At 39.9% G+C, this 22449-nt stretch overlaps 1 pseudogene across 1 annotated transcript; it reads right to left on the bottom strand.

Moving 5' to 3' along the window:
• Window positions 1–5758: 5758 nt before the first annotated feature.
• Window positions 5759–20821, bottom strand: LOC116558311 (annotated as a pseudogene). The gene is made up of 2 exons (XR_004271954.1): window positions 20696–20821; window positions 5759–6834 (listed from the first exon to the last, which is right to left on the bottom strand). The product of XR_004271954.1 is annotated as a sequestosome-1 pseudogene (transcript).
• Between the last annotated feature and the right edge of the window lie 1628 nt (window positions 20822–22449).

Below are 22449 nucleotides of genomic sequence, written 5' to 3'. Positions count from 1 at the left end.
TTCAAGTGATTCTCCTGCCTCAGCTTCCTAAGTAGCTGGGATTACAGGCATGGGCCACCATGCCTGGCTAATTTTTTTTTTTTTTTTTTTAAGTAGAGACAAGGGTTCACCATGTTAGTCAGGCTGGTCTCGAACTCCTGACCTCAGGTGATCCACTCACCTAGGCCTGCCAAAGTGCTGGGATTACAGGGTGCTCTACTGCACCCAGCCAAGGGTTTTAGTCTTTATTCTCAGTGTAATAGAAAGCTATGAACGGGCTTAAGCAGGATAGAGGCATAACTAGATCTGTATTTTAAAACAAATATGATCTAATACAAAAAAGATTAGCTGGAGCAAGACAGGATTTTAGCATTCCAGCTGGAAGGCTCTTTGCAATAGTGCAGAGAGCTGACAAGTAATGTGTTCTAGAGTGGTAGCCGTGAAATATCACTGTCACTTCCTGCCACTGAACAAGCACACACCCTTTTTTGGGGGGAGTGGGGTCCCTCTAAGGATTTCTACAGACAACGGGAAATCTAGTTAATGGGCTTCTTCCTAAACTTTCTGTCCACCCCTACTCTCTCTGTTCCCCATTTTTCTTTTATGACTAGTAGGGAAATACAAAAGTGAGACTGGAATTGAATTGATGATGAGACTGTAGGAACACAAAGCCAGTAAAAAAATAGACCCCAAAAGTCTTCAAAAGTAGGGTGGGAGTCTCTGAGGAAAGGAACAGAAATGGAACAGGAGCTGGCAATTTTTTTGGATCTTTGGAGGGGAGGAGAGGGTAGATGAGAGGATAAAGGAAGGAAGTGCCTAGCAGAGGGCTTACTTTCATTCCCCACTTACCCTAAAGGATCTGCTCCTTTTCCACCATAAGTTGTGGCACCATTAAAAATCTGCTCATCTCAGCACTGGAAATAGTTTGAAAATGAGAGCAGTGATATTGAGGAAGGTTATGAATTTCAGGAGTGATAGCTGGGAGGGGAGCTAGAGAGTAAATGAAATGATTCTTCAAAATTATGTAAAATTTTTATGCTATGTGAAAATGTTCTAAAAGATTTTTAAAAACGCAAATGTTTTCCAACATCTTCTACAATGCCAGCATAACCCTGACATCAAATCTGACAGTCATAGTAAATGCAAAGGGGAAGGGATAACATATAAAAGTTATGAGCTTAACTATTTTTAAGTGAACGGTTCGGTAGTGTGAAGTGCATTCACGTTGTGCAAGCAGTTTCCGGAACTCTTTTCAATTTGCAGTGTTGGAACTCTGGAACTCTGTACCCATGGAACAACTCCCCACTCTGCCTTCCCTCTGCCCCTGAGAACCACCATTCTACTTCCTGTCTCTGTGAATTTGAATATACTGGGTACCTCATGTAATTGGAATCGCATAGCATTTGTCTTTTTGTACCTGGCTTATTTCACTTAGTATAATGTCTTCAAGGTTCATGCTTATTATAGCATATGTCAGAATTTTAAAAAATTTTTTTATTTTATTATTATTATTTTTAGACAGTCTTGGTCTTGTCACCCAGGCTGGAGTGCAATGGTGTGATCTTGGCTCACTACAACCTCCGCCTTTCGGGTTCAAGCAATTTTCCTGCCTCAGCCTCCCAAGTAGCTGGGATTACAGGTGCCCACTACAACGATTGGCTAATTTTTTTTTCCTTGTATTTTTGGTAGAAATGGGGTTTCACCATGCTGGCCAGGCTGTTCTAACCTCCTGACCTCAGGTAATCCTCCCACTTCAGCCTCCCAAAGTGATGGGATTATAGGAATGAGCCACTGTGCCTGGCCCAGAATTGTGTTCCTTTTTAAGGCTGAATAGTATGATATCATATGCCTATACCATATTTTGTTTACCCATTTATCTTTTAATTTATTGCTTCCGCCTTTTGGTTATTGTGAATAATGGTGCTATGAACCATTATTGTGTACAAATATCTCTTCAAGACCCTGCTCAGTTCTTTTGGGTATATACCCAAAGTGGAACTGCCAGATCAAATGGTAATTCTATTTTTAATTTTTTGATGGACAACCATATGTTTTTCATAGCAGCTGAACCATTTTATAATCCCACCAACAGTGCACAAGGGTTTCCGTTTCTCCACATCCTCTCCAACACTTTTTATTTTCTGGGGTTTTTTGTTTGTTTGTTTAATAATAGCCATCCTGGCCAGGCGTGGTGGTTCACGCCTGTAATCCCAGCACTTTGGGGGAGGCTGAGGAGGGGGATCAGGAGTTCAAGACTAGCCTGGCCAACATGGCGAAACCCTATCTCTACTAAAAATAGAAAAATTAGCTGGGAATGGTGGTGCGTGCCTGTAGTCCCAGTTGCTCAGGAGGCTGAGGCAGGAGAATCACTTCAACCCAGAGGTAGAGACCGTAGTGAGCTGACATCACGCCACTGCATTCCAGCCTAGGAAACACAGTAAGACTCTGTCTCAAAAAAAAAAAAAAAAAAAAAAATAGTAGCCATCCTAATGGGTGTGTGTCTATATAATTTTAACTATGAAAAGATGTTCATTTTGTTTATGTGGAAATTCGAGATATAGTAAAAATAGGCCAGGCATGGTGGCTCATGCCTGTAATCCCAGCGCTTTGGAAGGTTGAGGTGGGTGGATCACCTGAGGTCAGGAGTTCAAGACCAGCCTGGCCAACATGGTGAAACCCCATCTATACTAAAAATACAAAAATTAGCCGAGTGGTAGTGGCATATGCCTGTAATCCCAGCTACTCAGGGGGCTGAGGCAGGAGAATTGCTTGAACTTGGGAGGTGGACATTGCAGTGAGCCAAGATCACGCCACTGCACTCCAGTCTGGATGACAGAGTGAGACTCTGTCTCAAAAAAATAAAATTAAATTAAAAAGTAAAAACAAGTGTTTTAAAACGTTTTTAAATGTTATATTTTAAAATAATAAAAGCAAAATTTGCTATGTAAATATAAAAAGAGACATTATTTTAAAAAATGCAAAAACTTTAATAGAAAATTGAGCAAACAACAAGCAAAGGACGAATGCCAGGGATGAAACAGAAAAAGCTATGAAATACATGAAAGAGCCGGTATTAGGTGATAGGGAGCCAGGGCTGGAGGCCTCTCTAGCTCTCTGATTGCTTCTAAGTTACTCACGAGAGTGAAGAGGTCTCATGCCCCCACTGCAGCAGGGAGGTGTTAAGGGCACTTTTGTTCTACTCTGCAGTTACTATAACTCCAATTGATTGATCTGTTTAATACAAGAAAATCGAGGCCAGACACCCAGAGGAAATATTTCCTTTGCTAATGACAAAAACAATATATTCGGAATGCTCCAGGGAAGACATGGAAAAGAATCGAGTTTAAAAAGCTCTACCAACATGTGTGAGATGGCTGAACTACACATTTTTGTTTCAGAAAATGAATACTTGGGCTCTTTGGGGGAAAAACAAGGATATTAAAGGACTGTTCAGACTGAAGTTACCTGCACACATGTCATTTATCAAGCTGATAACGCAGCACATCACCTGGGGAGTTCTGAAGGTGCAGTAGTGATACATGAAATCTAAAACTGCAGCGGTTTGAAAACATGGCCTCAGAACACTTTGATATACCTCTTATTAAGAGGTGGGCTCTATGTCTCCTCCTGTGAATCTGGATGAGCCTGTGACTCAGCCAAAAATGTATGACAGAAGTGATGACATGTGATTTCCAGTTAGGTCCCACAAAGCCAGGCAGCTTCCCTAATTTTCTTGGACCACTCTCTGTTCAGAAGTTCCTCACCCTTGGAACCAAGCCACTATGCTGTGAGGAGCCAAGCTGTGGAAAGGCCCTCTACTGGTGCCCCACTGACTATCTCAGCAGAGCCCAGCCTTAAAGTCATCTCAGCCCAAGTACCAGATGCAAATCAAGCAGCCATCAGAGGATTCCAGGTCTCAGTCTTTTAAGACACTCCCAGCCTTTCGAGTCTTCCCAACTGAGGCCCAACGTATCAAAAAGTAGAGATGAGCCACATATGCTATGTCCTGTCTGCATTTCTGATCTACGGAATCTCAGAGCATAACAAATGGTGTCTCCCATTTTGTTTCTTATTGAGCTTATTTGGATTTTCTCTCTTCTTTTATGGATTAATGTTGCTAATGGTCTATCAATTTTATTTATCTTTTCAAAGAAACAGCTTTTTGTTTCATTTAACTTTTGTATTATTTTTGTTTATTCTTTTCAATTTCATTTAGTTCTGCTCTGATCTTGTTTATTTCTTTTCTTCTGCTGGGTTTGGGTTTGGTTTGTTCTTGTTTCTCTAGTTCTTTGAGGTGTGATCTTAGATTGTCTGTTTGTGCTCTTTCAGACTTTTTGATATAGGTATTTAGGGCTATGAACTTTCCTCTTAGCACTGCCATTGCTGTATCCCAATGGTTTTGATAGGTTGTGTCACTATTGTCATTCAGGTTCAAGAATTTTTAAATTTTCATCTTGATTTCATTTTTTGCCCAATGATCAAAGAATTTTTTAATTTCCAGCTTGATTTCATTTTTTACCCAATGATCATTCAGGAGCAGGTTATTTAATTTCCATGTATTTACTTGGTTTTGAAGGTTTCTTTCGGAGTTGATTTCCACTTTTTTGCCACTGTGGTCTGAGAGAGTGCTTGATATAATTTCAATTTTCTTAAATTTATTGAGGCTTGTTTTGTGGGCTATCATATGGTCTATCTTAAAGAAAGTTCCATGAATAGAATGTATGTTCTGCCGTTGCTGGATGGAATGTTCTGTATATATCTGTTAAGTCCATTTGTTCCAGGGTATAGTTTAAATCCATTGTTTCTTTGTTGACTTTCTGTCTTAATGACCTATCTAGTGCTGTCAGTGGAGTATCGAAGTCCCCCACCATTATTATGTTGCTGTTTATCTCATTTCTTGGATCTGTTAGTAATTGTTTTATAAATTTGAGAGCTCCAGTGTTAGATGCATGTATGTTTAGGACTGTGATATTTTCCTGTTGGACAAGGCCTTTTATCATTATATAATGTCCTTCTTTGTTTTTTTTTAACTACTGCTGCTTTAAAGTTTGTTTTGTCTGATAGGAGAACAGCTACCCCTGCTCGCTTTTGCTGTCCATTTGCATGAAATATCTTTTTCCAGGCCATTACCTTAGTTTATGTTAGTCCTTGTGTGTTAGGTCTGTTGAAGGCAGCAGATGGTTGGTTGGTGAATTCTTTCTTTTTTTTTTTTTTTTTAAGTGCTGATATCATTTAATTAGATTGTTTACAAATATAACAGGATGGCTACAAAGAGATCTTACATTAAAAGCAGCTGATGGTTTGGAAAAACTACAGTGGTGAAGAGACCAAGAGGCAGCTCTCAGTGAAACCAACATTGAGACACCATTCATGAGCCTTCTCAGTCTCAGCAGGAAGCCTACAGCACGGACTGCTCCAGCCTCCCACTGCCTGTGTCAACACAGCCCCTCCTCTGCTTACCCCCTGACAACACCTAGGCTTACTTTATCTAAAATCAGAGTGTACCAGGTCTCTAGCAGAAAATTAACTAAATGTCAGGGACCTGTGAGTCCTAAGAAAAGGGAGAGGAGAAGAGGAGAAAGGGGAGGGGAGGGGAGGGGAGGGGAAGGGAGGGGAGAGGAAAAAGGCCATTAGGCAAGCTATGCGCTGGACTGCTAATGTAGCCCCTGCAGGGAGGGGTCAGGAGCGCTGCAATCAACCTCAGTCTCACAGGCCCAGCCCTGCTGCAAGGAGCCAGGGCACCCAGGAGGCCAGTCTTGTTTCTCAGACATCAGAACACACACACACACACACACACACACACACACACACACACACACGGGGACTCTCCCCTCAAGTCACTTGTTTTGCTGCCCTAAATGGCTTCTTGCACCCCAACCCCTGATCCTGAAAGAAGAAGGCAGAGAAACTGGTCCATACAGAGGCCTGCAATTCTACACTAGCTTAACACAACTACGAGACAGAAGAGGGGGACACAGAAGAGGTGGGCAAAAGCAGTCACAAAGGCGGCAGATGCTTTGAATAATGGATGGTGTTCAGAGCCACCCCGATGTCATAATTCTTGGTCTGCAGGACCCTGATGAGCAAGCCGCCTTAGTCAGAGAAGCCCATGGACAGCCTCTGGGTGATGGACTCAATCAGCCACGGGTCAGCCTCTGGTGGGAGAAGCGGGGACAAGCCAGCTTCTTTCAGCCCTGTGGGTCCCTCCTGGGAGGGGTCCAGAGAGCTTGGCCCTTCGGATTCTGGCATCTGTAGGGACGGGAGTTCACCTGTGGATGGGTCCACTTCTTTTGAAGACAATGGGTCCAGTCATCGTCTCCTCCTGAACAGTTATCAGACTCCATCTGTTCCTCAGGGTGCCCCTCGGGCTCCAAGGTGATCTTTATCAACCACCTCACCAGAGACTGTGTGGCACCCTCCATGTTCCCACTCACATTGCTCAGGTCAGAGCAGCAGCTGCTTGGCTGCAAGCTGCCCTTCTCCTCTGTGCTGGAACTCTCTGGAGAGACAGGGGTCAGGTGGCTTCTTTTCCCTCCATGCTCCACATCAATATCAACTTCCATGCCCAGAGGGCTGAGGGCAGCTCTCCCCTATGTTCTTCAGGAAATTCACACTCCGATCCTCTGATGGACCAGAAGCTGATTCTGCAGTGGGACCAGGGTGGGCATCCCTTCCACGAGGAGGACGTAGGCTCCAGTTTCCTGGTGGGCCCATCTCCCAGCCTGGCCACCCAAAGTGCCCATGTTTCAGCTTCAGGAGCCAGCGGCTATGCAAGAAGCCCTCAGACAGGTGTCTGAAGGGGCTGGGGAAGGCGAGCTTGGTGTGCTCCCGTGTAAGCCCTTTCCCTTGCAGACACTACAAAGGATCCATTGCTGATGAGCTAGTATGCTTTTGGGGGGTGTTAAACAATCTTGTTTTGTCATATTACCAGAGTTGGTTTTCTGGTTCCTTCTTATTTGGATAGTCTCTGTCAGAGGAAAAGTCTAGGGCTGAAGGCTGTTGTTCAGATTCTTTTGTCCCACTATTCCCTTGATGTAGTACTCTCCCCCTTTTCCTATGGATGTGGCTGTGGTGATTTTTATCTCTCTTATGGAGCTAGCCACCCAGCAAGTCTACCAGGCTCTGGGCTGGTACTGGGGTTGTGTGTAGAGTCCTGTGAAGTGAATTGTCTGTGGGTTTCTCAGTTGTGGATACCAGAACAGTATTTGGGGTCTCTCCTGGGTCTTACAGGAACAATCCATTTCCTTCATAGGGTCTGTGGGTCCTCTTGAGTTTCCTGACTTATTCCTGCAGTTGCTCTGGAGCAAAAATTCATAATGCGAGCCTCAACATGCTGCTCTGTCTGCCCGAGTCAAAGCTGTAATCTAGTCCTGCCACCCATTTGACATGATCCCTAATGTCAAATGGATTTTAAAATGTAGTATTTATGGCCACCTGTGGTGGCTCACACCTGTAATCCCAGCACTCTAAAAGACTGAAGCAGGTGGATCACCTGAGTTCGGGAGTTCAAGACCAGCCTGGCCAACATGGCAAAACCCCATCTCTACTAAAAATACAAAACTTAGCCAGGTGTGGTGGCACGCGCCTGTATCCCAGTTACTTGGGAGGCTAAGGCAGGAGAATCAGTTGATTCTGGGAGGTGGAGGTTGCAGTGAGCCGAGATCGTGCCACTGCACTCCAGCCTTGGTGGCAGAGCAAGATCCTGTCTCAAAAAAAAAAAAATAGTATTTATATACAGTACTATTTGGCCTTAACACACACACACACACACACACACACACACACACACACACACACACACTTCTAGTCTAGGCCAGGCACAGTGGCTCACGCCTGTAATCCCAATGCTCTGGGAGGGTGAGGCAGGAGATCCCTTGAGGCCAAGAGTTCAAGACCATCCTTGACAGTATGGCAAGACCTCATCTTGACCCTCTTTAAACACATACACCACACATTTCTGTCTTATTTTAAAAACATTTTGTTAATTGTAAAAATAAGAAAAAGACTGTGAAGACTCAATATATTATTCAATCATCAACTACAGGAAAAATATTGAAATGTAGCTCTCATAATAGTGAAGAATCCCACCCATTTGCCTATTTTAAAACCATGATAATACTGTCCCATTTTTTACTTCATGTATCACAGTATAAGTTATGTATCTATGCTGCCAAGTTCTTTTTCCATCCTTTTCCATATTAGCTCATATTGTCTTGATTACAAAAGAGTGTCTATGTTTGCTACTTGGCCCTTTTCAGCCATAGAAACATATCCTGAAGAGGCAGAGCAAGATAGTGGAACAGAAGCCATTGTCCTCCCAACATGAGCACCAAATTTTACAACGATCTACACAAAAAAGCACCTTCATAGGAACCAAAAATCAGGTGAGTGGTCACAGTACCTGGCCCTGAAGAAGGTAGAAAAGACAGTCTTGAAACACCAACACCACCCCTCCACCATTCCCCAGCAGCAGACATGTGGTACAGACAGAGAATCTGTGTACTTTAGGGAGAAAACAGTGATTGTGAAACTTTGCGTAGGAACTCAGTGCTGTCAACATCAAGCAGAACTCAGCCAATGCCCACAGCAGAAGCATTCAGACCAGCCCTAGCTAGAGGGGAATCACCCATGCCAGCAGTCAGAACATGAGTTTCAGCAAGCCTCACCACTGCAGGTTACAGTGCTCTAGGGAACTAAATAAACTTGAAAGGCAGTCTAGGCCACAAGGACTGCAACTCCCAGGCAACTCTGAGTGCTGTGCTGGGTAGGCTCAGGGCCAGTGGACTTGGGGAGCATGCAACCTAATAAGACACCAGCCAGGGCGGTTAAGTAAGTGCTTGTACCACCCCTCTCACAAACCCAGGCACCATAGCTTACAACTCTAAAAAAAAAAATAAAAAACCAAAACAAAAAACACTTCCTTGTGCTCGAGGAGAGGGGAAAGTAAAGATTATTTTGTCTTGCAACTAGGATACCAGCTCAGCCGTAGTCCAGTAGGGCACCAGGCAGAGTTTTAAGGCCCCTATTCCAGGCCTTAGATCCCAGATGACATGTCTAGACAAATCCTGGGCCGGAAGAGAGCCTGCTGCCTTGAAGGAAAAAACCCAGTCCTGGCAGGATTCATGAACTGCTGACTGAACGGTGGGCCCTGAGTAGTCAGCATCAGTAACCCGGTAGTACATGCGACGGGCCTTGGATGAGACTAATGTGTGAGCTTTACATGTGACCCAGCATATTGCCAGCTGTGATGGCCATAAGGAGAAACTCCTTCAAAGGGGACTTTGTCTTGCAGCTTAGGTACTAGCTTGGTCTCCCTGAAGTAGAGCACCAAGCAGGCCTGTGGGGTCCCTGATGTCAGGTCTTGGCTCTTGTACAGCATTTCTGGACCTACAATGGGTCAGAGGGGAGGCCATTGCCCTGAAAGATGAGTCCCAGGCCTGGCAGCATTCACCACAAGCTAACTGAAGAGTCCTTGGGCTTTAAGTGAACATTGTTGACACCCTGGCAGTACTCCCTGTGGATCTGTGGTGGTGGGGGACACAGGGAGAGATGCCTCTGCTTATGGAAAGGAGAGGGAAGAGTGGGAAGGACTTTGTCTTGTGGTTTTGGTGCCAGCTTAGCCATAGTAGAATAGAGCAGTAGGTTAAGTTCTAAGATTTCTGACTCCAGGGCCTGGCTTTTAGATAACATCTCGGGACCTGCTTGGGACCCAGGGGAACTAGCTGCCCTGAAGGGAAGGACACAAGCCTGGCTGGCTTCACCCTTTCTGACTATAGAGCCCTAGGGCCTTGAGCAAACATAGGTAGTAGCCAGGTAGTAGTTACAGTGGGTCTTGTGCAAGACCTAGGGCTATGTTGCTTTCAGATATGGCCTAGCGCAGTCCCAGCCATAGTGGCCACAGGAGTGCATGTGTCACCTCTTTCCCAGCTGCAGGCAGCTGAGCACAGAAAGAGAGATTCCATTCATTTGGGAGAAAGTAAGGGAAGAAAACAAGAGTGTCTGCTTCATAATTCAGAAAATTCTTCCAGATCTTATCCAAGACCACCAAGGTAGTATCTCTATGAGTCTGCAAGAACCACAGATGCAGTGACCAAAAACTTAGATTACAAATCCTTTCAAATACCTGGAAAGCCTTCCCCAAAAAAATGAGAACAAGCAAGCCCAGTCTGTGAAGACTACAATAAATACTGAACTCTCCAATGCCCAGACACTGACAAACATCTACAAACATCAAAAAACCATCCAGGAAAACATCACCTCACCAAATAAACTGAATAATACGCTGGAGACCAATCCTGGAGAGATAGAGACATGTGACCTTTAGACAGATAATTCAAAATAGCTCTTTGAGGCAACTCAAAGAAATAGAAGATAACACAGAAGAAGACTTCATAATCTTATCAGATAAATTTAACAAAGGGATTGAAATAATTTAAAAGAATCAAGCAGAAATACTGGAGTTGAAAAATATAATTGACACACTGAAGAATGCATCAGAATCTCTTACTATAACTGATCAAGCAGAAAAAATAATTACTGAGCTTGATGACAAGCTGCTTGAAAACACACATTCACAGGAGACAGAAGAAAAGAGGATAGAAATGAATAAAGCACACCTATAAAATATATAAAATAGCATCAATAGGACAAATTTAAGAGTTATTGGCATTAAAGAGGAGGTAGAGAGAGAGAGAGGGGTAGAAAATTTAGTCGAAGGAATAATAACAGAAAACTTCCCAAACCTGGAGAAAGATATTAATATTCCAGTACAAAAAGATGGAACCCAAAGAAGAGTACCTCAAGTCATTGAATAATCAAACTCCCAAAGGTCAAGGGTAAAGAAAGGACCCTAAAAGCAACAAGAGAAAAGAAACAAATAACATACAATAGAGCTTCAAAATATCTAGCAGCTGATGCCTCAGTAGAAACCTTACAGGCCAGGAAAGAGTGGCATGACATATTTAAAGTGCTTTATATCCAGCAAAAACATTCTTCAGGCATGAAGGAGATACAAAGACTTTCCCATAAAAACAAAAGCTACGGGATTTCACCAATACCAGACCTGTCCTACAATAAATGCTAAAGGGAGTTCATCAGTCTTCAAGACGAGGATGGTAATGAGCAACAATAAGTCACCTGAAGGCACAAAACTCACTGGTAATAGTAACTACAGAAAAAAACACAGAATATTATAACACTGTAATTGTGAAATGTAAACTACTCATATCTTAAATAGAAAGATGAAAAGATGAGCCAATCAAAAATAATAACTACAATAACTTTTCAAGACATAGACAGTGTAATAAGATATAAATGGAAACAATAAAAAGTTAAAAAGTGAGGAGATGAAGTTGAGTAGAGTTTTTATTAGTTTTCTTTTTGCTTGTTCCTTTGTTTGCTTATGAAATCAGTGCTATCATCAGTTTAAAATAATGGGTTATAAGACAGTATTTGCAAGCTTCATGGTAATCTCAAATATAAAAATATGCAATATATTTAATAATAAACAATAAAATGAAAGAAATTAAGACACCACAGAAAATAACTTGCACTAATAGGAAGTCAGGAAGGAAGAAAAGAAGGAAAAGAAGACTACAAAACAATTAGAAAGCAAATAACAAGATGACAGAAGGAAGTCCTTAATTATCAGTAATAACACTGAATGCAAATGGAGTAAACTTTCCAATTAAAAGACGTAGAGTCGCTGAATGAATAAAACAAATTAGATCCAATGATCTGCTGCCCACAAGAAATACATGTTGCCTGTAATGACACATATAGATTGAAAATAAAGGGATGAGAAAATAACAATCCATGCAAAGGAAAACAAAAAAAGAGCAGTAGTAGCTATAATTAGACAAAATAGATTTCAAGACAAAATCTATAAGAACATACAAAGGAGGTCATTATAGAATGATAAAGGGGTCAATTCAGCAAAAGGATATCCCAATTGTAAATATATGTGCACTCAACACTGGAGCACCCAGATGTATGAAGCAAGTATTATGAGAGCCAAAGAAAGAGACAGACCCCAGTATAATACACTTTCACTTTAGACCCCAATATAATACACTTCCACCTCCAGGATTGGACAGATCTTCCAAACAGAAGATGAATGAATAAATGTTGGACTTAATCTGCCCTATAGAACAAAGGGACCTAATAGATATCTACAGAACATTTCATCCAAAGACTGCAAAATACACATTATTTTCCTCAGCACATGGATCATTCTCAAGAATAGACCATATGTTATATCCTAAAATAAATATTAAAATATTCAGGAAAACAAATAACATCAAGCATCTTCTCTGACCACAATGAAATAAAACTAGAAATAAATAACAACACGAAATTTTGAAACTGTATAAATACATGGAAATTAAAGAATATACTCCTGAATGATAAATGGATAAATGAAGAAATTAAGAAATAAATTTAAAAATTTTTTGAAATAAATGATAATGGAAACATAGCATATCAAAACCTATGGGATATTGTGAAAGTAGTACTAACAGGGAAGTTTATAGCTATAAATTCCTACATCAGAAAAGAAGAAAAACTCCAAATAAACAACCTCATGATGATCTTAAACAACTAGAAAAGCAAGAGCAAACCAAACCTAAAATTAGAAAAAATCATAAATATCAAAGCAGAGATAGATGAAATAGAAATGAAGAAAAAAATACAAAAGATCAATGAAACAAAAGGTTGGTTTTTTGAAAAGATAAACAAAATTGACAAACTTTTAGCCTAAGAAAAAAAAAAGAGAAGACCCAAATCAATAAAATCAGAGATTTAAAAAGAGACATTACAATGGACACTGAAGAAATTCAAAGAATCATTAGTGGCTACTATGAGGAACTCTATGCCAAAAAAATTGGAAAATCTGGAAGAAATGGGTAAGTTTCTAGACATACGTGATTTACCAAGCCTGAGCCATGAAGAAGTCCAAAGCCTCAACAGAATAATAGCAAGAAATAAGATCAAAGCCATTAAAAAATGTCTTCCAGCAAAGAAAAGTCTGGGACCCAATGGCTTCACTGCTGAATTCTACCAAACATTTAAAGAAGACCAATTCTCCTCAAACTATTCTGAATAATAGAGGAAGAGGGAATACTTCTAAACTCATTCTACAAGGCCAGTATTACCCTTTTAGCAAAATCAAAGACACATTAAAAAAAAGAAAACTACAGGCCAATGTCACTGATTAACACTGATACAAACATCCTCAACAAAATTCTAGCAAAACCAAAATCAACAACACATTAAAAAGATCATTCATCATGAACAAGTGGGATGATCTGGAGATGCAAGAATAGCTTGACATATGCAAATCAATTAATGTGATAAGTCATATCAACAGCATAAAGACAAAACCATATGATGATTTCAATTGATGCTGAAAAAGCATTTGATAAAATTCAACATCCCTTCATAATAAAAACCTTCACCAAAAGAAAAATAGTTATAGAAGGAATATACCTTATCATAGTAAAGCTCATATACAACAGACCTAGAGCTAGTAACATACTGAATGGGGAAAAACTGAAAGCTCTTCTTCTATGATCTGGAACAGAAGGATGCCTACTTTTACCACTGTTAATTCAACATAGTACTAGAAGTCCTAGCTAGAGCAATCAGAAAACAGAAAGAAACATGAGGCAACCAAATTAGAAAGGAAGAAGTCAAATTATACTTGTTTGCAGGTGTGTTATAATCTTATAGTTGGGAAAACCTCAAGGTAGCACCAAAAAACTGTTTGAACTGATAAGCAAATTCAGTAAAGCTGCAGGATACAAAATCAACATACAAAAGTCAGTAGCATTTCTATATGCCAACAGCAAACAATCTGAAAAAGAAATAAAGAACTAATCCCATTTATAATCACCACAAATAAAATAAAATACCTAGGAATTAACAAAAGAAGCGAAAGATCTTTTTACCTCAAAACTATAAAACATTGATGCAAGAAATTGAAGAGGACACAAGAAAATGAAAAGATATGCCATGTTCATGGATTGGAAGAATGAATGCAGTTTAAATGTCCATAATATCCAAAACAAATTCTTCACATAAACAGAAAAGACAATTCTAAAATTTGTATGGAACCACAAAAGACCCAGAATAGCCAAAGCTATCCTAGGCAAAAAGAACAAAACTGGAGGAGTCACATTACCTGACTTCAAATTATACTACAAAGATATAGTAACCAAAACAACATGGTACTAGCATTAAAACAGACACAGAGTGGTGAACAGAACAGAGAACCCAGAAATAAAGCCATATATCTAGAGTGAACTCATTTTTTTTTTAAAAAAAGAAGATTTTATTGCATTTTAGGTTTTGGGGTACATGTGAAGAGCATGCCAGATTGTTGCATAGGTACATACATGGCAATGTGGTTTGCTGCCTTCCTCCCCATCACCTCTATCTGGCATCTTTCCCCATGTTATCCCTCCCCAACTCCCCACCCCAGCTGTGCCTCCGCTAGTCCCCCCGCAACAGACCCCAGTATGTGATGCTCCCCTCCCTGTGTCTATGTGTTCTCCTTGTTCAACACCCGCCTATGAGCGAGAACATGAGGTGTTCGATTTTCTGTTCTTGTGTAAGTTTGCTGAGAATGATGGTCTCCAGGGTTATCCATGTCTCTACAAAGGGCACAAACTCATCATTTTTGATGGCTGCACAGTATTCCATGGTGTATATGTGCCACATTTTCCCTGTCCAGTCTATCATTGATGGGCATTTGGGTTGGTTCCAAGCCTTTGCTATTGTAAACAGCACCACAATGAACATTTGTGTGCATGCGTCCTTATAACAGAATGATTTATAATCCTTTGGACGTATACCCAGTAATGGGATTGCTGGGTCAAATGGAATTTCTATTTCTAGATCCTGGAGGAATCACCACACTGCCCTCCACAATGGTTGAACTAATTTACACTCCCACCAACAGTGCAAAAGTGTTCCTATTTCTCCACATCCTCTCCAGCATCTATTGTGTCCAGATTTTTTAATGATCGCCATTCTAACTGTTGTGAGATGGTATCTCAATGTAGTTTTGATTTGCATTTCTCTAATGACCAGTGATGATGAGCATTTTTTCATATGTTTGTTGGCCTCATATATGTCTTCTTTTGTAAAGTGTCTGTTCATATTCTTCGCCCACTTTTGAATGGCTTGTTTCTTTCTTGTAAATCTGTTTTAGTTCTTTGTAGATTCTGGATGTTAGACCTTTGTCAGACAGGTAGATTGCAAACATTTTTTCCCATTCTGTTGGTTGCCAGTTCACTCTCATGATTGTTTCTTTTGCTGTGCAGAAGCTTTGGAGTTAAATTAGGTCCCATTTGTCTATTTTGACTTTTGTTGCCAATGCTTTTGGTGTTTTAGTCATGCAGTCCTTGCCTATGCCTATGTTCTGAATGGTTTTGCCTAGGTTTTCTTCTAGGGTTTTTATGGTTTTAGGTCTTATGTTTAAGTCTTTAATCCATCTGGAGTTAATTTTACTGTATGGTGACAGGAAGGGGTCCAGTTTCTGCTTTCTGCACATGGCTAGCCAGTTTTCCCAACACCTTTTATTAAACAGTGAATCCTTTCCCCATTGCTTGTTTTTGTCAGGTTTGTTAAAGATTGGATGGTTTTAGATGTGTGGCGTTGCCTCTGAGGCCTCTGGTCTGTTGTTCCATTGGTCTATATCTCTGTTTGTGTACCAGTACCATGCTGTTTTGATTATGTAGCCTTGTAGTATAGTTTGAAGTCAGGTAGTGTGATGCCTCCAGCTTTGCTCTTTTTGCTTAGAATTGACTTGGCTATGCGGGCTCTCTTTTGGTTCCATATGAAGTTTAAGGTGGTTTTTTCCAGTTCTGTGAAGAAGGTCATTGGTAGTTTGATGGGGATAGCGTTGAATCTATAAATTACTTTGGACAGTATGGCCATTTTCACGATATTGATTCTTCCTAACCATGAGCATAGAATGTTTCTCCATCTGTTTGTGTCCTCTCTTATTTCATTGAGCAGTGGTTTGCAGTTGTCCTTGAAGAGGCCCTTCACATTCTTTGTTAGAATACAGTGAACTCATTTTTGACAAAGGTGCCAAGAACATAAATATACAGTGTGGGAAATAATTGTCTCTTTAATAAATGTTGCTGGGAAAACTGGAAATCCATATGCAGGAGAATGAAACTAGAACCCTATCTCTCACCATATAAAAAAATTAAATCAAATTGGATCAAATAACTTAAATCTAAGACCTCAAACTATGAAACTACTAAAAGAAAACATTGGAGAAACTCCACAGGACATTCAAGTGGGCAAAGATTTCTTGAGTAATATCATACAAGCACAGGCATCCAAAGCAAAAATGGACAAATATGATCACATCAAGTTAAAATGCTTCTGTATAGCAAAGGAAACAATCAATAAAATGAAGAGACAGAATGGGAGAAAATATTTGCAAACTATCCACATGACAAGGGATTAATAACCAGAATGAGGAGCTCAGACAGCTCTATAGGAAAAAACTAATAATCCAATTTTTAAAAAAGGCAGCCAGGCGCAGTGGCTCACACCTGTAATCCCAGCAGTTTGGGTGGCCGAGGTGAGCGGATCGCCTGAGGTGAGGAATTCAAGACCAGCCTGGCCAACATGGTGAAACCGTGTCTCTACTAAAAATACAGAAAATATCTGGGTGTGGTGGTGGGCACCTGTAATCTCAGCTACTTGAGAGGCTGAGGCAGGAGAATCACTTGAAATGAGGAGGCAGAAGTTGCAGTGAGCCGAGATTGCACCACTGCACTCCAGCCTGGGTGACAGAGTGAGACTTGTCTCAAAACAAAAACAAAAACAAACAAACAAACAAAAGCAGGCAAAATACCTCAATGAACATTTCTCAAAAGAAGACATATAAATGGCAAACAGCATGAAAAGGTGTTCAACATCACTGATCATCAGAAAAATGCAAATCAAAACAACAATGAGATATCTAAAAGACAGGCAATAATGAATGCTGGTGAGGATGTGGAGAAAAGGGACCCCTCATACATTGTTGGCCAGGACGTAAGTTAGTAGAACCACTATGAAGAACAGTTTGGAGTTTCCTTTAAAAACTAAAAATAGAGCTACCACATGATCCAGAAATCTCATTGCTAGATGTATACCATAAAAGAAACAGGATATTGAAGAGGTATTTGCACTTCTATGTTTATTGCAGCACTGTTTACAATAGCTAATATTTGGAAACAACCTAAGTGTCCATCAACAGATGAATGGATTAAAAAATGTGGTTATATATACATAATGGAGTACCATTCAGCCATAATAAAGAATGAAATTGTATCATTTGCAACAACATGGATAAAATCAGAGGTCATTATGGTAAGTGAAATAAGCCAGGCACTGAAAGACAAACTTTACATGTTCTCACTTATTTATGAGAACTAAAAATTAAAACAACTGGACTCAGGGGATAGAGAGTAGAATGATGGTTACCAAAGGCTGGGAAGGGTAGTGGGAGGTGAGGGGAAGTAAGTGAAAATGATTAATGAGTACAAGAAAACAAAGAATAAAGATCTAGTATTTGATAACACAACAGAGTGACTATAGTCAATAATACTCTAATTGTGCATTTAAAAATAGCTAAAAGAATATAATTTGATTGCTTGTAACACAAAGGATAAATGCTTAAGGTGATGGACACTCCATTTAATGTGATTATTACACATTGTATGCCTGTATCACAATATCCCATATATGCCATTAATGTATACACCCCACTATGTACCCTCAAAAATTACAAATTAAAAAAAATGTATCCCCTACAAGGATACAAACTAACAAATCAAGGAATATTCTGTGTAATATGGTGTTACTGTTTTATACCAGCAGTTTTATTCTTCAGTGTTATAATCCCTGTGTGTTACAGACATGACTTTTTACTAAAAATTCAGAGCAAAGAAACTAGAAGTATTTAAATGTAGTTACATTGTTTATTTAATAACATAATATGCAAATATTTTTGTTCTTTTTGAGTGGAAGGAAAATGGATGTCCATGTATTGCACCTGTCAATGGAAAAAAAAAAACCCTATTAGACTATTATCATATGATGTTAAAGGGAATCCACTTCCTTCCAAAAGTTAGTTTTTAAAGAATTAGAACTCAATAATACAAATTGGATTAAATACAATGATAATACCCAAATAGAAGAGATACTATATTTACAAACAAACATTGTTTCCTTCAATTTTTTCATTCTGAAATGAATGAAAATTCATTTTGATTTTGCATAAAAATCATGCAAGCATCCAATAATGAATTAGGCAAAAATAAAGTTAATCAAAGTGCAGGTTTCAATAGAAAACATTACTGCCTGTTAAGGAATAACGAAGGCTTCTTTTTTTCTGTCACTTATTTTGTGGTTAGACCACAAAGACTTCTATACAAAGATGTCATTGTGATTATGACTCACAGATAACAAAAGATTCTAAAAGTAGTAATTATATTCAGTTTGGAGATTTATGAGGTCCATCTGAGCAGAGGAGACCAAGAGTGTGCATAATTACACTGTAGTAGTCAGTAGTAGCCCAGAAAAAAACAGTGGACACACGGAAGTTGGAAGAAGGACATGAAAAACAACTACACTATGTCACTCCCACCACCTCCACCACCACCATTATAGCAGCAACAGATGCCGAGTGCTGAACCATTGCCCCTTTCCCTGCAGGGAATTAGATGCTGCTCCTTTAACTTAACCCTTTGCTTGATTAAAAAAAAAAAAATATATATATATATATATATATATATACTCAGTTTAATGCAACACTGCTCTCCAGTAAAAGAAATAAATAATAATAAAGGAAATGTGTTTTAAATGAGGAATGGCTATGGTAGGCTACTTTGCCTATAGGTATAAAACTGATTTGTATTTTTAAAATCGCAGTCATAAGCCTTCTCTCTTGGCAGCTGTGATTACTCTTTTTTTTTTTTTTTTTTTTTTTTTTCTCTGTCGCCTAGGATGGAGTGTAGTGGCGCGATCTTGGCTCACTCCACCCTTCGCCTCACAGGTTCAAGAAATTCCCTGCCTCAGTCTCTCGAGTAGCTGGGATTACAGGCGTCCACCACCATCCCCAGCTAATTTTTGTATTATTAGTAGAAACAGGGTTTCGGCATCTTGGCCAGTCTGATCTTGAAATACTGATCTCGTGATCCACCCGCCTTGGCCTCCCAAAGTGCTGGGATTACAGGCAGGAGCCACCGTGCCTACTCTTATAATGGGTAGGAGAACTGTGCAAGGGATTTATCTTTGGATTAGCATCCAAGATGGAATCACTTTTGTCTCCACACAGGGTTATCAAAAATAAGGAAAGTCTGAGAAAGTATCAAACCAAGAGAAGCCTATACAGTCATGAACACTAAATGTCATGTGGTATCCTTGATGGAAATTGGAGAAAGAAAAGGACATTAGTTTAAAACTAAGAAAATGTGAATAAAGTATGAACTTTAGTTGATAATAATGTGTCACTATTCGTGCATTAATTGCAACAAATATACCATATTAATAGGTTTATCACAGGGAAAGCTGGGTGTTAAGTATATGGGAATTTTCACTACTATCTTCATAATTTTTCTGTAAATCTAAAATTAATCTAAAGTTTACTTTTAATAATCTGATTCATGCACAATCCCAGGTTCTAAGACTGGAGTAACTTACTTCTCTCGTTACCATCATCTACTGTCTTGTGGGTCATGCTGTCAGTCTTATTCAGAGCCCTTTGTCATCAGGCTAGTCTTTACTCCAAGGCTCAGCATAATCTTCAGGCTCTTCAATATTCATATGGACAACTCATCCGACATCATTCCTAACAATTTCTCCATCTATTCAACTCCAATCACCATCATATTTTCTATACCCAGAGCCACACAATGCTACCTCCCCAATTTGGATTTCTGACCAGAGCCCAGCCTCCCCATTCACCTCCATCTTCCACAGAATCATTAATTTTTTTTAAATTTATTATTTTAAAAAAATTTTGTGGGTACATAGTAGGTATGTATATATGGCATAAAAATCCCTAATTTAAGTGTGATGTGGAGTCACCTAAGACTGCACTTCCTAGATTTCCTTCTGCTGTGACCCAAATGACTAATTCTGGTCAGTGTGTTGTTTTTTGGTATATGTGTCCTTAAATGGAGAGATAAGATCCTACTTATCCCTTCCTCTTTTGGGCTGGGTGAAATGTGAGTGTAATGGCTGGAGTTCCAACATCTATTTGGATGATGAGATGACTGTGGGAATGGAAGCTGTACACAGTAGAACTAGAAGATAGAAAAATCCTGGGTCTCTGATACCATAGCACAACCACACCAATGTTGATTGTATGCCTCTGTAACTTTACATGAGAAAGAACTTCTATTTTGCTTAAGTAACTGTTACTTTGTGTTTTTATCCTTCCTAGTTCAACTTACAAATCTCAATTCACGTCCTTATTCCAGCAACCCCTATTTGGCAATATAGTACAACAGTGAAGGACAAGAGCTTCAGAATCAAACAGATGTGCTTTGACACCCAGCTCTAGCACTTAATAACTGCCTGATTTTAGGCAATTCACCTAAATGCTGTGTCAATTTCCTTATTTGTGTCTCCCTCATTATGAGGATTAGACTGTATGAAACATATAAAAAGCTTAATAAGCACCAATCTCCTGGGAGTGCCTTACTCTGGGTTCCCTGATGCAACATTTCATTGCTTTTGCTGGCATTCTCAGGACCCTCCCTTCCCTGGCCTGCTGCATCTTCCTTACAGACTTCCGCCTTGATCCCTGTAAGGTTTTCTCCAGGCCCATGCTACTGCTATCACAATCGTGCAAATTGGGACCACTACAAATGCATAGTCTCCAGCCTCAGCAGTGGGGCCCTACCTGAGGCTGGGAAGTATTTGAAATTTGTCTCTGTCACTAGGCATGTCTTTTCTCCACTGCATTTATACAATGTTTTCAGTTTCCTCCTCAAACCATCCCCAGGGTGTTTCTGCTACTTTAAAGGAAAAGAATTTCTCCTCTCAATCCCACACTCCGTTCTATCTACTCTCCTTCTCAACCCAGTTCTTTGAAAAAGCAGTCATCACTACTGCCTGAGAAAGAAGACTTGATGGAGGGATGTCTCTCAGCTCAACATGCCCCGGAACAACTCACCATTCACCCCGCCAACTCCATCTCAATCAATCCTGCTCCCCGTCCTGCACTCTTGAAGCCAAAACACTAGGCTCACCTTTCACATTTCCCTCAAGCTCAGGCCAGGGTGTTTCTTTCCTTTTCTCACCTGGAATTACTGTTGGGCATACTCTTCTCCCTCATTTTCTGTCTGGCAAACATCCCCTTGTTTTTCATGAGGGAGCTTATATTACCTCCCCTTTCAAGTCTCTACTTAAGTCCTACCCACCCCCAAGATAGAACTATTTCTCCTTTCTGTCCGTACATTGTACAAGCTAAAAACTACCACTTTTTATTTACTTTTTATATTTTAAATTCAGGGGCACATGTGCAGGTTTGTTATTTAGGTAAACTTGTGCCACGGGGGTGTGGTATACAGATTGCTTCATCACTCAGGTATTAAGCCTAGTACCCTTTTGTTATTTTTCCTGATCCTCTCCCTCCTCCCACTGTTTACCCTCAGGCCCTGATATCTGTTGTTCTCCTTTATGTTTCCATGTGCTCTCATCATTTAGCTTCCACTTGTAAGTGAGAACATGTGGTATTTGGTTTCCTGTTTCTGTGTTAGTTTGCTAAGGATAATGGCCTCTAGCTCCACCCAGGTTCCTGCAAAGGACATGATCTTGTTCTTTGTGATGGCTGCATGTATTCCATGGTGTATCTGTACTACATTTTCCTTAACCCGTCTACCATTGGTGGGCATTTAGGTTGATTCCATGTCTTTACTATTGTGAATAGGGCTGGAGTGAACATACATGTCTTTATGACGGAATGATTTATATTCTTTTGGGTATATACTCTGTAGTGAAATTGCTGGGTCAAATGGTAGTTCTGTTTTTAGTTCTTTGAGGAATCACCACATTGCCTTCTACAGTGGTTGACCTAATTTACACTCCCACCAACAGTATATAAGCATTCTTTTTCTCTACAACCTTGCCAGAATCTGTTTTATTTTTTTGACTTTTTAATAATAGTTATTCTAACTGGTGTGACATGATAAGTCATTGTGATTTTGATTTGCATTTCTCTAATGATCAGTGATGTTAAACTTTTTTCATGTGCTTGCTTGCCGGATGTATGTCTTCTTCTGAAAAGCGTTCATGTCCTTTGCCCACTTTTTAATGTTTTTTTTCCTTATAAATTTGTTTAAGCTCCTTATAGATGCTGGGTATTAGACCTTTGTTAGATGCACAGTTTGCAAAAATTTTCTCATTGTGTAAACTGTTTACACTCTTGATAGTTTCTTTTTTTTTTTTTTTTTT

This window comes from Sapajus apella, unplaced genomic scaffold, assembly GCF_009761245.1.
Source record: "Sapajus apella isolate SASKATOON/1434 unplaced genomic scaffold, GSC_monkey_1.0 scaffold1, whole genome shotgun sequence".
NCBI lineage: Eukaryota > Metazoa > Chordata > Mammalia > Primates > Cebidae > Sapajus > Sapajus apella.
The sequence above is the reverse complement of the archived record's forward strand: the minus strand, read 5'-3'. Positions and strand labels throughout refer to the sequence as shown.